Genomic DNA, 16,695 nt, shown 5'->3' on the forward strand with positions numbered 1-16,695 from the left:
TTGGCTGGCAAGTGGATGCAGATTTGCTGTGCTTTGGGGCTCTTGGAGATTCTAATCTATCATTTCAGCTGACATGGAGACATTAAAAGTTTAACAGTTCAGCCGGTATCTTCTTACCCCTATCTTTGGCAGATTCTTTGTCTTTCTACCACTTTGCCACTGATGAAAACAGCTGTGGATTACTAATTTTCATACGAAGGCCTTCTTGATATCTAGTATTTACTTACTGTAGGTTTGTGTTCTACACTTTCTAAATCCTGGGGCAAATTGTCTCTGTGTAATGTTATAGAATGGAGGTTACAGTCATCCCATGGGATTTGATTCATTGAGACAAAATGGACAAAATATTTCCAAAAAGCATCATTTCTAAGTAGATTGGGGAGTTCAAAGCTTGGCTTTGCCACTTAGAGCTTTGTGGTGGTATTCAATCACCTACTCTGTGAAAGTACTCCTTTGTTAATTGGAGGTTGTAACACCCACCTCTTTCATCCTCTTTGGGCTCTGAATACTAAATGATGCAGAAGTACACAGTAAACTTCCCAGGGCTTGAATGGTTTGCCTAGAATTACTATAGGACAATATTTTGAGATTTACCTTTAATGGTAGAGTGGGCAGTAAGGTGAGTGGGAAGAATACATGATGGCTTTACATTTCCTGAGTTGTCTTTACAGAAAGATTATTATTTCATTTCAAATAAAAGGCGCAGGCTAGTAGTTAAAAGCATGGTCCTTGAAGACAGGTTTTCTAGGTTTGACTTTCAACTCTATTATTTACTGTATGACCTAGGGCAAGCCACTTCACTTCTCTGTTTCTTAGTTCCCTTGTTTATAAAGTGATGATACTAATAGTTACTGCTTCACAGGCTTGCTGTGAGGACCAAGTGAGAGGCTAAGAACGTAAAGCAGAGTTCTGACTTAGCATGGCAGGCTCAGTAACAGTGAAGTACATTGCTTCTCATTTTTTCCTTTCTAGATGCCCTCATGTCAGGGCAGAGACAATCCTGGTTAGCTTTTCATCCCAGCAGAGAATTCAGATACAAATCCTGATTAAAAAGGTGTTTTTATGTAAAATATTTCACAATGCCCATGGGAGCTGGGGCATCTGTTCTGTTGTTGGTTGGTTAGTATTGAAGGCCAGATGTTTCCGCTCCTCTTTCATGACTTTAATCTCCTTGTGTTGTACTCATCACCAAAAGATGAACAGGAGCATCCGCTCTGCATTACTGTACTTATTACCTCCAAGAAGAAACACTGTTGCAGCAGTGTTGAATGTTAATGTCTGTTCTCTACACATCCTCGCTCCACCTCTCCACTTCCATCTTCCCTCCTTTCCTTAGTTGTAGGAACATGGTATATAGAGGGGGTGATTGCTTTCTTTGTGGCAGGGTAGAGATGATTAGCAATTTGGTCTCTTAGGTTGAAAATGCTTCAATTTATAGGTTATGTAGTAGATAGAGCCATACTATGTTGAAATCTCATGGGTTTGTGGGTTTATATAATGTCTTTTCAGCATTTTTAGGTGCAATAACATTCATCTGCTTTCAAATGGATTTTAAATGATTACTTTTGTATTAAGATTTGGGATCGTTAAGTTTAAGCATATTGATAAAAAATGGTATTTAATCTGTGTATTTGGTATGTGAATTATGTAGCAGGTATTTTAGGAAATTTCCATGGAATTCCATTTATGTCAGCAGTTGTGAAGGGAGAAGAGAATATTGTAGATGTAACTTGCTGGAGTGCCTTTAATTTTAATTCTGTTGACTTTCCCTGTGTATAGGTTTATTGCCACTTATATTTCTTCAGTTTATATGTGGAGTCTATAGTCATTTAATCATTATTCCTGTGCCCAAATGTTCTACAGAGATGAGGCTTTCCTTTGGGCTCTTCTGGATTTTGAAAGAAGCATTTTGTCACTGGAATGTAGATGATGGTAGATGATGGAGCGAATTGGGCAGAATCTGGATCTTGATACCCTCCTGCCTTCAGGGTTGACAGACTCAGCTGGCATTTCATGCAGAATTCAAATTATTAACAGAAAACTCTCCAAAAGTAAATGAAGCTTTAGTTAAATAAAATAAACATGAGTATTTCAGATATCAGAATATCTACTGTTTGGAATATCTACATTCCTGTACTCTTTCAGTGAGTACGGGATTGGCCATTATTATCTTTATTTGTAGAAATCAAAGAGGAGCTCGGTCAGGCATATTTGATCTATTGGCCACTGGCCACAAGGATGAGGTTTGTCATTTGGAGACAGATCAGAGCTGCCACCGTAACCTCAAAGAGTGAGGATGTGGCCTGTCATCTGCATACACTCTTTTTGCCAAGAGTGGGCTGAGTATAGCTGCCAGATTGTGGTGATTGTGCTTGTCTGCCAACAGTGCATGTTTTAGTAGTCGAGGAATAATAACTACCATTTATTAAACGCCTCTGCTATCTTGCTATGTTCTTTACCCATAAGACTTCATCCACCCCTTCACATTTTAAGGGGCGGTATGATTAGCCTTATTTTTTATAAAAGGAGAGCTTAAGACTCAAACAGTAATAACTCTTTCAAGGTCCAGAGCTTTTCGATGGTACCTCCAGGCTGGCACTCAGATCGCTGACCCCCACACCTCCGATCTTTCTCTTTACCATGCAGCCTCTGGTCCTCAGAAAATGTTTCCTACAGGATTATATTGGATGACTCTAATTAAATGATTACTGCTACTTAATTAATTGGGAATAGAATTTGATGCTAGAAATGTTTTTGGCAATAATGAGTTACTTTCTAGGTGACTGAACTTTTACATTTATTTCTAGGAGGTCATTTTTTCCTTGTTTTTTGTTTGTCTCATAAATTATTGTATTCTTGTTGCATGATGGTGGGCAATTTAGTTCCCTGATTGCATTAGATACAGCATGAGTAGGTTTTGACTAGAGGCTCAGGAGCTTTGAATGTAGACATGTTGTAAAATGTTATTGCTGTGTTTCTCAGTCTTGTTTGAACACATAGGATCCCCTGTGGGTAGAGGTTTATGAATGTCTTTGTTATACTTTATCCTCAGAGAGAGAAAAAGGAAAACTGAAGTTATTTGTTGAATCGCACATGGAATCTTTATGTCAGTTTAGTATTATAGAGGTAACTTTGAAATACAGTTTGATTTTGGAGTATTTAAAAATTGTCGTGGTAATAATTAAAAAAACCTTTGGAATGCAGTATTTACATCTTGCTATTTCTGTTTGATAATGTACAGATTTCTGTGTACTGTGTGCACTTACATAATGATTTTCATTATTTGTCCAAATGTGAGATTCAACATATTTAATGAAACTAAGTGGTAATCCTGATTTGGTTATGATCTAACCTGTTGGTATCCAACAGATTGCTGACTGTGTGGTATTTTAATTTAGGATATTTGTCACCTGATTTTTAAGTCTGAGCTTGAAGAGGAAGGAGATAAGGGCCCATGGGGAGTTAAGAGTAACTGCTGTTGGTACCTCTGTTAAATTTGTCTTTCTCCTGAAATAGCTGTGGAAGTGCAGCACTCCAGGTATAAGCTGAAGATAAAAAAAACAGCACTATCCTCCTTCTGGCCAGTTGTAGAAGGCTCCACAGTTCCTTGTGTTGGGGCCCATATGGTACCTTTTGTAGGGATTGGACTGTAGTCGATGAGAGGACATATTAGAAAATCCGGATTGAGAGAGCAAGGTGAGGCTGGAAGTTAAAGGTGTTCCAGCACCTGAACAGGTGCCAGGTGAATATTCAGGAATCAAGGTGAGTCAAATCAAGGAAGTAAAAACATGGATAACTAGTTGGTCAGTTGAGCAGATACTCAGGAGGCAATATGAAATCAGAGACCAGGGATGGGATATAGGCATGGGAAAAAGGCAGAGACTCAAACCAGTAAAGGGTGTAAGGCAACTTTAAGCACAGTTAAGAAAACCCTTTTTCGGCTGTGCACGGTGGTTCACACCTATAATCTCAGCATATGGGAGCCTGGGCGGCATAGTGAGAGACCCTGTGTCTCTCTACTAAAAATATTTATGAAAAACTTTAAAAAAGGAAAACATCTTTTATACTTATTTATGATGGCCTGTGAACAACTTCAAGGATTTTCTGGTTGGTGACGGGGTGGTGGGGCCAAAGGTAAGGATAATGCCCTGGTTTGGTTGCTGAAGTTAGGGAAAGAAAGATATTTGTCTACTAGATTATTCTTAGGTGGCATCATAAACAGTAATTTAATGCATATGTACATAATAAGGCTTCTGATTGAGTTGCGAAGACAGAATATAGGCCTGTGAAGGTAAATCCCATTGGAAAGTAGCATGTGTTGGGTTTCATATTGGTGATACTCCTATTGAGTTCTGTTGGAGTTAGGAGGATGGAGTGATCTTGCTGGGTGGGGGTGGTCCTGAAACCATAGTGAAGAAGATAGAGTCAATCATAGAAGCAGTGGAGTTTGGAATAAACCTACGAACTTAGATGAGACAGTTGCAGGTGAGTATGTCTCCCAACGTTATTGACTCTGATTTTTTTTTGGATGAGTCACTCTATTAGACTGTTTACTAATTTGCAAGATAGTTAAACTAATTCCTATCTTGCAGGTGTCAAGGTTGTAGGGGATTAAATGAGATGATTTATGTGAAAGCCCTTTGTAAATGGCACTGTGGATTCGGATGTAAGTTGTTATTAATAAATTGCCAGTTGCAATGGGGAGCCTGTTGGATAACAGCTTTGTTTTAATTCATTCATCATATGTAAATGAGGTGGTACTCTTTGTAATCAGAGCTGTTTAGTGAAGGTCATGATTAGAGGGAAAGACTCAGGAGGCTGTTTTTAAGTAAGGTTGGTATATGCCTGAGATTTCACTTATAAACCTATAAATACACAATTAATATTGAAAATTACTGTTTAATGTACATCTATAGTGCTTTGCATTTTTTGGTTGATAAAAAGAAATGTATTTGAAGAGAAAGTTACTGAGCTATAAAAAAAAAAAAAGGAGTCCATTTAGTAGCAAAATTACACGATACTTCTCATTCTACATTCTGAAACAGGCTATTTTTAGCATCTCTTTGAATCAGGGATGAATTCTAGTTATAGGGTTCAGTAATTAAAGCAGGAAAAATATAAAGTAGTTTAGGCAAGAAAGTCTTTTTACTTGAGTTGGATTTGTTTCAAGGTTTAAACTGTCATCTCAAGGACCTCCCTGGAAGCCACTGTTTTCGTAATCTTTGTGGGGTCAAGAGCGAGAGGAAGTTCCAAAAGATTGGCCAAGGACACAGTGTCCCACTTTTCTAGAACAGGGGAGTTTTAAAAAGTCTGGAATTCTCTTATTTCCTAACTGGTAAACTTGTATCTATGTTCTCTGCACAATCCTGGATAGAGGCAGTAGGGTCCTTTGGCCTTTTCCCGTCTTTCCTGTCCTCAGGCCTGCCCTTCTGGTCAGTGCTTCCACCCTTAGGACCTCTGGCCCTCTGTCCAGCTGTCCTGCTGGCCCCTGATTTTCCAGCAGTTCTCGGGCTGCCTCTGAGTATTGCTAAAGAAAACTGGTTAATAATGCCCTTGGTACCAGTCCGCATTTGTAGTTAATGGTGGTAGATTATTCAGAATGTTGCTGAACAGCTTTTTTACTTGGTTCTAGTCAACAATCTTTCCTCAAGCAGGAAGCCTTATTTTATCTTTTTATGCCCATTGCAAAGAAGCTCATTAATTGTTTGGTGGAGTTGAAACAACTGTTGACTCAAATTCTCATGCTTTCTGCCTGCGTGGCACTTAAAAGTGGTGGTCACAGAGCCAACTCTGGGTCACTGTGAGGCAAGTCCAGCTTTTCTAGTTGAAGTAGGTTAGGAAAATGCTTTTTTTTTTTTTTTTTTTAGCTCAGCACTTGGGAAAAATCACTTCTTTGACAAATGTTTTTGGGTGTTGTCTGTGTGCCAAGCATTGCGCCAAGTGCTAGAATTAAAAATAAAAAGATTTGTCACAGTGAAGTATGAAGTTAGGGATCAAAGTATTAGGATCCACAGGTGGCTGCCTGGGGCCAGACTTGTCTACTGTGAACATTAAAAAACGAAGCTGAACTGTCACACATGGGCAGAAACATCGTATGATTAGATTATCAAAGTTTTCCTTTGAAAACCAATTATATTTACTGTGGATTTCTAACCATTTTCAATCTCTAAATTCTTTGATTTTTTAGTAGTTTGGTACTTTTTGTTGTGGTAATGAATAACTAGGCAAATTTAAGAGTAGGGACTATGTTTGAACTTAAATCATCTCGGTTTTAGGTTTTTGTGTTCTCATTTGTTCATTATTTGTTTTGTTCTGAATCCACATTGATTGAGAGGTTGCCATGAACTCCTTTCTGTGTGAAACCCTGGGATTGATACTGAGATGCAGTGAACATGCCCCCAGCTCTGGTGGGTTGTTGAGGTTGGCGGGGCAGCACTTGGTGGTGCAGTAACAGTGATTGGTGCTCTTTATTGCTTGTTAAATGAGGCAGACAGCTCTTCCCATGGGTTAGATCATTTAATTCTCACAGTCTGATTTTTGTAGTTTGGGAAACTTAGGTTTAAATAAACTGCCTAGAGTTTTCTGTAGCTTCACAAGAGATGAACGGTGGATACACACACACTTTATTTTAAGAGCAAGTTCTGTGTCTGGAGCTCTTTGACTGCCTCTTTTTTCTTTTTCTTTTTCTTTTTTTTTTTTTGTGGCGGGGACAGGATCTCACTCTGTTACTCAGGCTGGAGTGCAGTGGTGTGATTGTAGCTCACTGCAGCCTCGACCTTCCAAGCTCGAGTGATCCTCCCATCTCATTCTCCTGAGTAGCTGGGACTACAGGTGTGTGTCACCATGCCCAGCTAATTTTTTATTTTTATTTGTTTGTAGAGACAGGTTTCTCCATGTTGCTTGGGCTGGTCTCAAACTCCTGGGCTCAAGCGATCCTCTTGCCTCAGGCTCCTAAAATGCCGAGATTACAAGTGTGAGCCACTGCCCTGCCCCTTTGACTACCTCTTGTAGCACAATATTTAGATGGTGATAAGAATTTGTCTTTATTATGACTTTGTATACTCTTTGCATCTCAAAGGACAGAAATCAGTCTCTTGGTGTCACTGTTTACTGCAGCTGGAACCAGTCTTCTCTTATAGCACTTCGAATGCTCAGTAGTCCCCCATATCCGAAGTTTTACTTACCATGCTTTCAGTTACTGGCAGTCACCTGTGGTCTGAAAATATTAAGATATTTTGTGCATACACATGTAAGAGAGACAGCATTCATGTGACTTTTATTATAGTAGATTGGTATAATTGTTCTGTTTTATTATGAGTTATTGTTGTTAGTCTTACTGTGCCTAATTTATAAAATAAATTTTCATAGGTATGTATGTATAGGATAATACTTAGTATATAGGGTTTAGTACTATCCACAGTCTCCGGCATTCACTGAGCATCTTGGACTGTGTACTTCTCAGATGGGAGGGAGGGTTCCTGTGTCTCTCTTTTCCACTTAGCACTTTCTAGCTTGTGGTGTGGTATTTTTTTCTATAACACAGCTTTACTTTTGTGTGAGTCATAGTTATACTTCTGATGCATAATAGTGGGCTAGTGTCAGAAGGCAAATTCTGAGTAGCTGGGACTACAGGTGTGCGTCACCATGCCCAGCTAATTTTTTATTTTTATTTTTTGTAGAGATGAGTTTCACCATCTAATTTTTAAAAAAAGATTCTAATTGGCTTTTATTTGTGATTCTAGCATTGAATCATGCTACAGAACACTCATTCTATAAAATAGGATGAGTGTTCCGGTAAGCTGAGGAGAGGAACTTGGCTTTATAGGCAGAAAAAGGCTGAAGAAAGCAGAAATAAAGAATGAACAGCAGATTGGTCATTTCAAAATTACTTTCCTTTAGGGTTAAAACAGAGGGAACTTTCTTATTATCCCAGCTCAGGTAAACTGGGCCTCTTCTGATTGGTTGCCACGAATCTCTTATTTTTGTTTTTAGTAGAAAACTGGCTTGTTTCAGAGCAGTTTTTTTGTTTTTTTGAAACAGGGTCTGGCTGTCACTCAGACTGAAGTGCTGTGGAGTGACCTCAGCTCACTGAAGCATCAACTTTCCAGGCCCAGGCAATCCTCCTGCTTCAGCCTCTTGAGTAGGTGGGACCACAGGAGTGCGCCATCACGCCTAGCTAATTTTTAAATTATTTATAGAGACGAGGTTTCCCTGTGTTGCCTAGGCTGGTCTCAAACTCCTAGACTCAAGCGATCATCTTACCTAGCCCTCCCAAAGTACTGGGATTATAGGCATGAGCCACTGAATACAGCTGAGTTCAGTTTGATCAAGTGGCAGTTACCACAAGTGACTCCAGTCTGGTTTGGTCTGGTCTGCTGGGGCCTAGTGCAGGAGCTCAGTCTAAAATAATGCTTCCCCCCACTCCGAAACTGTGTTAAACAGTAGTAAATGTTCGAATGAATTGATGAGTGGTTGATGGAGCCCAGATTGTTGTCTGGGCTGTCAGATTCGCTGGCCAGGCACTATTAACCGGGAGGTATGGGACACTCACGGACTTTTACAATGTCATATATCAGGAATTGGTTCCTTTTTCTTCATATTTTACAAGGCAATTATTCTTCATTAAATGGAAGGGAAAGAAAATACCATCTTATGATTTTTGTATTTAGGTCTGTGATAAGTAATTTTTGAGTGAATAAAGTACTCAAAACTGGGAGAATTTCTCTTCATTTGTTCTCTCATAGAATAATTAATACAGTTTTATTGAAATTAAAATAGACCTAGCTAAGAATATGATACAGATAGGTGTTCAGTGAATGTCAGCTAACATTATTTTTAACTAACAGCAGTATCTTTTCTGCTACTTGTTTTATATTTATTTGTTTTTGTTTACTCTTCCCCAGCAGATAAACTTTCTGGGGCAAAGACCTTATTACTTGACATTGTTTTTGCCTCACTTTCTATAAGAGGTTAGTTATGTGTTGAATGGTATGGTGGGGTCAGCTAAAATGTGTTCATACTGGCTTTGACTTTAAAAGGTGTGGGACTGTTCTAGCAATGGGGTATTGAAGCTCAGAAAGTCAACCTGAGAGTCCAAGAAAGAGGAGAAACACCAAAATTGCTATCTTGTTATGCTAGACATGCTTTTTACTAAAAAAATTATATTTGGCATTCTTATGAGGTACATTTCTCTGAAGCTAGGCTACATTTCTATAGTGTCTTGCAGTCTCATAAATAGAACGTTATATGTGGATAGTTGAAAACATTGATGATGTGAAAAGAAGAACATAGAATTTCAGCCTGATTGAGGAGGTAAGGCTGGAAAAGCGGTAGGGAGATAGAGCTAATCTCAAGCTAGCTTCTCATTTCTGGAAAGCTAGAATTTGGAGGCTTACAAGAGATGTCAAGGACCAAAATAGTAAATCCAAATACAATCAGATTAGGATAATATTGGTAGATTAACAATGAATCATTTAGATACAACCTGTTCTCAGGTTAAGTGTTTTCATATAGCAGAATTCCTTATTTCATATTGATTTGGTTGTTGTGGATAAATAAGATTAAAGGACATATTACTAGGGAAAATTTTATTACCTAGTAAAATGCCCTAAAGTACAAAATTATGTATTTCATGAGATAAACTGTCATTTCTCTCATCAGACTAGAGAGGAATGTAAACTGAATGAAGTGAGCTGTTGATGAGGTGAAGGGTCTGTAATGTATTTGAAATCACCTGCACTGATGTTGACTGTCATAAAGCTGCATGGTCCCCTCCTCCCCCTCTTCTTTTTGGCAAAATACTTTTTTTTACTAAGCAGTTATTTTTCCTGGCTTGACTTTGGTCTGTGATGATTCCCTAAATTGGGACTTCTGTGGTTTCATGATGTCATTTTTCTTTTCTTTTTTCCCTGAATGGTATAAATAATTTTTATTTAGTAGCAGTATTTTAATACTTAGGCCTAGGGACAGCAAGGTTACATTTTGTTGCTACCATATTGAGATCATTATTTGGAACCCAAGGATAAGTACATCTGTGATGGGATTTTAGCAGGGAGAGGTCCTTAGAGATTACCCAGTTTGTTCCTCTATTCAGTGATTTGTTCATTATTCAAATATTACAGTGTCTATATGCTTTTCTTTGCAACATTTTTTCCCCAGATGTTGGTAATAACACTTTCAATACAACTATGTCAAGCCAAAAACCTTAGAAGAGTACTGTCCAGCATAGTAACCACTGACCACATGTTACTATTTAAATGAACATTAGTTAAAATGAAGTAAAATATTCAGTTCTTCACTCACATTAACCACGTTTCAAGCTGGATCCCGTGTTCCCTGTGGCTAGAGGCTGCCTTGTGGGACAGTGTCACTGTGTAGAACATTTCCATCACTGCAGGACATTTATTTGGACAGCACTGCCTCAGAGCACTCCTTGACTCCAGGGGACATGTCAGCATCCCCATCCCGCTTAATCTCCTGAGATCTATGTCTGTCAGATCTGTTCCCTTTAAAAAAAAACCTTTCCTTGTCTTAGCTTAGGTCTTCATCATCTATAATCTGAATTATGGCTTAAATTCAGTGACCAGCCTTGTGAAGCTGTCCTTGCTGCTGCCCCTCCACCTGCAGCCACCTTCTCTCTTGTGCTCTGTGCATCCCCTGCATACACCAGTTAGAGCGCTGGTCCCACGGAATGCTACCTGCTTGTTTACGGACTTTTCTTCTGGTGGACAAAGGTTCTTGGGAGTGCAGGATTGGGCTTTGGTTTTTCCAGGGGTAGGGGCATGCACAGTGACTGACACATAACCACATATATACATGTTTATTGAGCAGGTAGAGGCATGGATGGATGGAGGCCATAGCAGGTTGCAGTTTGAGGGCAAGAGACCTTTGGATACCTGGAAAGTAGACGACAGGACAAAATTTCCGACAGGAGCATAACGGATGCAAGGCGAGAGGCAGGAAGTTACAGGGCAGTTCTGCTCCTGGACAGTAGCCACAGGAGAGCACTGTCAGCACCATTCAGAGTGTAGCCATTGATGGAAACAGAATTAGAGTGATGGTGTTACATAGAAAGAAGCATGCTTCCCTGTGCTGGCCAGTATTGCACCTCTTAGTAGAGGTGCTGTGTTTCCACTTAGCAGCCTTAACCTGTGACTTCAAAGGAGTTACTGATATGCTCTCCACTGTCAAATGTGTAGCTATGTATTCACAAAGTCTAGTTAATTCTTCAAGACTTTTATGGTTCCTGACTTATGTTAGAAATGTTAGCAGCTCAGCAGTAAAGAAAAATGCATGTGTCCATGTCCAAGAGGATAGTAATAATGCCCTTTATCTACAATCCAATGCAGATATTGCTTACTTTCTTCTTTTTTTTGTGGAGACAGGGTTTCGCCATGTTGCCCAAGCTGGTCTCAAGCTCCTGGGCTCGTGATCTGCCTGCCTCAGCCTCCCAAAGTGCTGGGATTACAGGTGTGAGCCACACAGCACCCGGCAAGAACAGTTAGTTACTTTCCAGCCACACTCCTCCTGATTCCTCGTTTTCCTAGCTGTGTGATCCTAAACAACTCACTTTTGATCCTAATTTCTTCATTTTTAAATGGAGATATTACCTGCCTCTGAGGACTAAGTTAGTGTATATGAGATATTAGCTCTATGCTTAGACCTGAGTAAAGCATTTACTGAGTAATAGCTAATAACAAAAATAATAAGTCCATAGCCTTTCACACAAATGGGAAAATTCGTAATTTTTCACAAAGGGAGAGTTACCACGTGATTCTTAAACATAATGGTCATCCAGAAAATACAAACGATGCTGGACATTTTCCTTCTCCTTAGGCACAATTAGCTAGATATAACCATCTCTTAAGTGAAATGTATAGTGCTGCTTACTCAGAATCATCAAGCTGAATCAGCTGATCTAGTAGAGGTGAAATTCAACCTAGATAATCTAAACTCAGGGATAGTTTTCTGTATTTGGAAATAAGGTGATCACTTATGCAGATTACTTAGGAAAAAACTCACTTTTCTCTTTTACTCAGCATCAAGAACATGCTTTACAGCTGCTCCGAAGGAAGAGAAGAAAATTGTGTGCTGCTTTAGTTTTAAATAAGTAAAACAGGATGTATAAAATAGAGTATCGCTGAATGGTAATTCTATTTTTTTTTTTTTTAACTGTTAAAAGGGTGGTTGCAGTCTTAACTGTGTGGGTTCTTAGATTCTACTGGCCTACGTAGAATTCATGTGGGTTCAGATAATTCCTTTTAGTAGACTTAAAGTTGCTTTTCTCCCATAATGAAATGGCACAGTTTCTGCCTTCTCATGCCTGGACCTTCTTTCCCAAGCCTCGCTCCTCCCATCCATGTTTGACCTTCCTGAAACCGCACCTTACCCCACTTCTGCGCCACTGTGCCCTCGCTTTCTTGCTTCTACCTTATTAAAATTATCTGCATTATTTGCTACCCTCACAAGACTGTGAGTACCTTCATGAACAGGCATTTTCTTATTCATTTTTATGTGTTCAGCGTTTAAAGAGGGGCTGACTTCTACAAGATGCTTGTTAAAGTCTTGCTGAGTGAATGGATGCCTGTTCACTAAAATTTTCTTGTGTGTGTTCTTCCCAAGTAAATTATAATTCTGAGTAGGAAACTATATCATGTTTCTTTTTACCTTATAGCTCTAGCACATTGATACACAACACTGACCAGTTTGCTCTATAGCCTTGCTGTTAATGTCCAGTGTCCTGGAAACACATTCTAGGGTATGTTTGGCAGTTATTAAATGTGTTACTGTTTTACACCTGCACCTACTATTAGAATATTTATAAAATGATCACCAAGACTTTTATTGAATTTGAATATTGTTATGGGAAAAATTGATAAAAATGCTCTTATTAGGTACAGTTATGTGAATGATTACTGTTATTTGATTCAGTCTGGAGATAGTAACAAAACCTAAAGTATGTGTGTTGTTGAGTAACTGAATTGAGTAGTTTAGTTGAATACACTTAAACTTGACTTTTTCTTTTTCTGCCCTTTGGCCATTGTTTATGGTGAGTCCTTGAAGTTAATTTCAGAGGTTTTTCCAGGATGGGGGGTTGGAATTATACAGGATTTCACACACCTTATTAGTTCCTTAGTTAAACTAGTTAAAAAATAACTAGTTCAGGAATTAGAGCTTCCTTGAAATTGTTGAAATGTGAAATTTGAATTTAAGACTTTCTTGAAGACTTGAATGCATTTTGCCTACTGCTAATTTGTTTTTTCTTTTCTTTATACTTTTAGTTTTGATTGCTGTTACTACTACTGATAACTGAGCCAAAGTGGTGATGCTACTTGAGGGGAATTTCTGCAACCCATAGTCAACGAGTATATGGTAAGAATGTGTGCCTTTTACCCTTAAAGCCATTTAATTTCTGTATAATTATAGTTTAGAAATTTAATTAAAAATAGAATAGCATAAAATATTTTAATATTTTTGAATGTTAATATTAATATGCTTTAATAAATATTAACAGCAGATAATATTTTAGTGCTTTAGATCCTAATCAATAGTTTGTGACTTTGAAAGAGAAAAAAAATAACTTGATTTATTCATTTCCATATTAATTTTTTTTGCGTGAAAAGTATGATTATGTAGTTTATGACTTATTAAGCGGAGATCTCAGTTTTCTTCCCTATGTTTTTGCCCATTTACTTTTTCTTTCCTGGAGTTAACCAATTCTTTGCTATCTGAATCTTGCTAATAATGAATGGGTGTGAGAAGTCAAGATTTAAAAACTTAAACCTAGTCTGTTTTACTATAATTTACTCTGAACTGAGGTGGTGGTAATTAGAATAGTGGCTAAAATGAGGTTTTTAAATTATTTATGGATTTCAATGAGCTGTCTTGCTCTAATTTTAAGGGGTAATTGAGGAGTAATGAGACATAGCAGACTAGCAGGCCATGTCATTTCTTTGAGCTTCACTTTCTTCATGTGCAAAATACTATCATCTGTCTTGCCTGATTTATGAAATAGTAAAAATCAAATGAGTTGATGAATATGGAATTTTCCTTCTCTTTCTTTCTTTTTTCTTTTGGAAGGATAGGGAGAGATTAACAAGTCTTTTGGTTTTAAGATGGTATTGAAAGAGAACATAAGGTAGAAGAAAGAATATTATACCAGAAGCTGGAAGACCTGATCTCTAATCCTAGCTCATCTTGACCTTGGGCATATCATTACATATTAATTTACCATAGGAAAATTGAACTTGATTTCCATAGTTCCACTTTACAGGTAATTTTTCAGGAATATATCTGTGTTCTCTGACCACAATTTAATTAAGCTAGAAGTTGGTATCACATATCCAAGAAATTCCAAAATATTTTGAAATTAGTGATCACATCCTGAAAACCCATGGGTTAAAGAGGAGCTTACTAGGGAAAATACCTTGAATCAAATGAAAATGAAAGCATGACATAACCAAAATGTATGAAATGTACCTAAAGCACTACGTTAAGGGGAAATTTATAGTGTTAAATGCTTATATTAGAAAATAAAAGTTAAATAGCTTTTGGGCTTTTCCTGTATGTCAGGATGGGTTAGAGGCTGATTGTAGTTCTGATAAATGGCTTCTTTCACTTCCTATCCAATTAATGTGAAGAGGGGACATAGTTAAATTTTTTTTTGTCAGATAAGCATTTATTTTTTAACACTAATACTGTCTAGTATTTGTGTTCCACTTTATAGTTTTTGGAGGGCTTTCAGGTGTGTCATCTCACCACAGCCTTTTGAGATAACCAGGCAGATATTACTGCTTTCATATTTAAAATAAGGACTTAAGGCTTTTCAGATCTCAGCTCTTGAGGAACTAGGGGCGTCTGCTTGCCATGCCATCTGCTTGTTTGGCTGCCGTGCTACGTTTCCAGGTCACTTGAAGAAGTGCAATCTGTGTTCAGACTGTCGTAGGTGACACACTCTGATTAGCTTGGGAGGCAGATTCTCTTCGATGAGGGAATTCTCTAGGAGGAGTACTTTTTTGGGATATTTCCATTGCTGTTTGTATTATGCCCATGAGCGGTGGCCTTTTATTAAGTACTGTTTTGGAGCTCTGCCTGTCTAGTTGCTAAATGTGTCTTTCCTATCTCATTTCTTTTATCATGATATTTAATCCTGTGTGTGGCTAACAGTTGACTTATTTTTACTTGACCTTCATGTTAGAATGTACATATTAAATAAACGTTCAGTGATCTCCTACTTTGTCATACTCTTATCTATCTCCACAGATTCATTTCTAAACAGCTTTATTGAAGAATAATTGACATACAGTAAACTATGCTTATTTAAAATACATAATTTGATAAATTATTTAAAATACGTATACACTCATGAAGCCATCACTGTAGTTGAACTGGTGACCACTGTTTTCTCATGGCCCTTGGTCATTTCTTCTACGTCTCTGTCCTACCCTCACGTAACCATTGGTCTGCTTTCTGTCACTATAGATTAGTTTATATTTCCTAGAGTGTTATGTAACTGGAATAATACAGTATGTAGCCTTTTGTCTGGCTTTCATTCAGCATAATTATTCATTCAGCATAGAGATTCAGCTCTCTTGTTGCATGTATCAGTAGTTCATTCCATGTTATCGTTGAATAGTATCTCACTCTATGGATGTAATGCAGTTTGTTTATCCATTCACCTGCTAATGGACACTTGGATTGTTTCTAGTTTTTGGCTCTTACAAATCTCCAAGAACATTCATATACAAGTCTTTATGCGGGCCTATGCTTTTTTTGTGTGTGTGGGGTGAATACCTAAGAGTAGAATGGCTGGAACATGTGATAAGTGTATGCTTAACTTTTTAAGAAGCTTGCAAACCGTTTTCCAAAAATTATTTTAATTCTCTTGAGCAGTGGATGATAGTTGCAGTTTATCCACGTTCTCACCAGCACTCTGTATGGACAATCTTTTTAAGTGTAGCCATTCTCATCAGTGTGTAGTCATATCTCCTGAAGTTTGAATTTGCCTCTCTTTAATGACTAATGCTGTTGAGCATCTTTCATGTGCTTGCTTGCCATCTGCATAACTTCTTCAGTGAAGTGTCTATTCAAATCTTGTGCCCATTTTAAGAAATTGGATACTTTATTATAGAGTTTCAAGAGTTCTTTATATATTCTGTATCAGACCTTTATCAGATATATGATTTGTACTTTTATTTTATTAGCATTTTTTTCCTTTTTACTCCAGAATGAAATTTTTGGGAGCGATAATGGGATTATTTTTTGTTCTTATTTTTCACTTTCCCCAACCCCTATAAAAGTAGATAGTCTTTGTCACCTTCTCCCTTTTCTTCCATTTTCTGTCAGGGCACTTAATTTGTATTCTCTGTTTGGGGTGCTGTACATGAGTTAATGCGTGTGAGGTGGTCCCCCCTCCCCTTCAGGACAGAAGATTCTTAATTAGTGAATATGTTTGCATGGCTGCGATGGTCAACTCTTTATTTCTGGAGGCTGGACATCTGCCATTCCAGTTGTTTTCAGTATTGACTCGGCGTCCCTGGGGCATAGTCAAAAGCCTTTCCTGAAATACTCCAACGTCAGAAGCCAGAACAGGGCCAGATTCAGATTCAGTGATGAAAATGCTGGAGACAATTTACCAACACATCCCCTGATTATTACATGTTCATTTCTAATTTGATTGTATTGTGCTTACTGTGT

The 16,695-nt window shown here is 38.0% G+C and overlaps 1 protein-coding gene across 4 annotated transcripts in view; it reads left to right on the forward strand.

The window, feature by feature from the left end:
- Window positions 1–16,695, forward strand: part of WASF3 (WASP family member 3) — a 121,102-nt gene that overhangs the window by 37,659 nt on the left and 66,748 nt on the right. For 2 of the 4 annotated variants that reach the window (XM_032294363.1, XM_032294366.1), the window contains exon 2: window positions 13,281–13,371. The exons of 1 other annotated variant lie outside the window; for it this stretch is intronic. The gene's annotated coding sequence lies outside the window, so the exon portion shown is untranslated. Of the gene's footprint in view, window positions 1–12,038; window positions 12,147–13,280; window positions 13,372–16,695 lie in introns of all 4 variants that reach the window. One more of the 4 variants, XM_032294364.1, reaches the window with a different exon arrangement.

The sequence above is a fragment of the Sapajus apella genome, unplaced genomic scaffold (genome assembly GCF_009761245.1).
Source record: "Sapajus apella isolate SASKATOON/1434 unplaced genomic scaffold, GSC_monkey_1.0 scaffold32, whole genome shotgun sequence".
Taxonomy (NCBI): domain Eukaryota; kingdom Metazoa; phylum Chordata; class Mammalia; order Primates; family Cebidae; genus Sapajus; species Sapajus apella.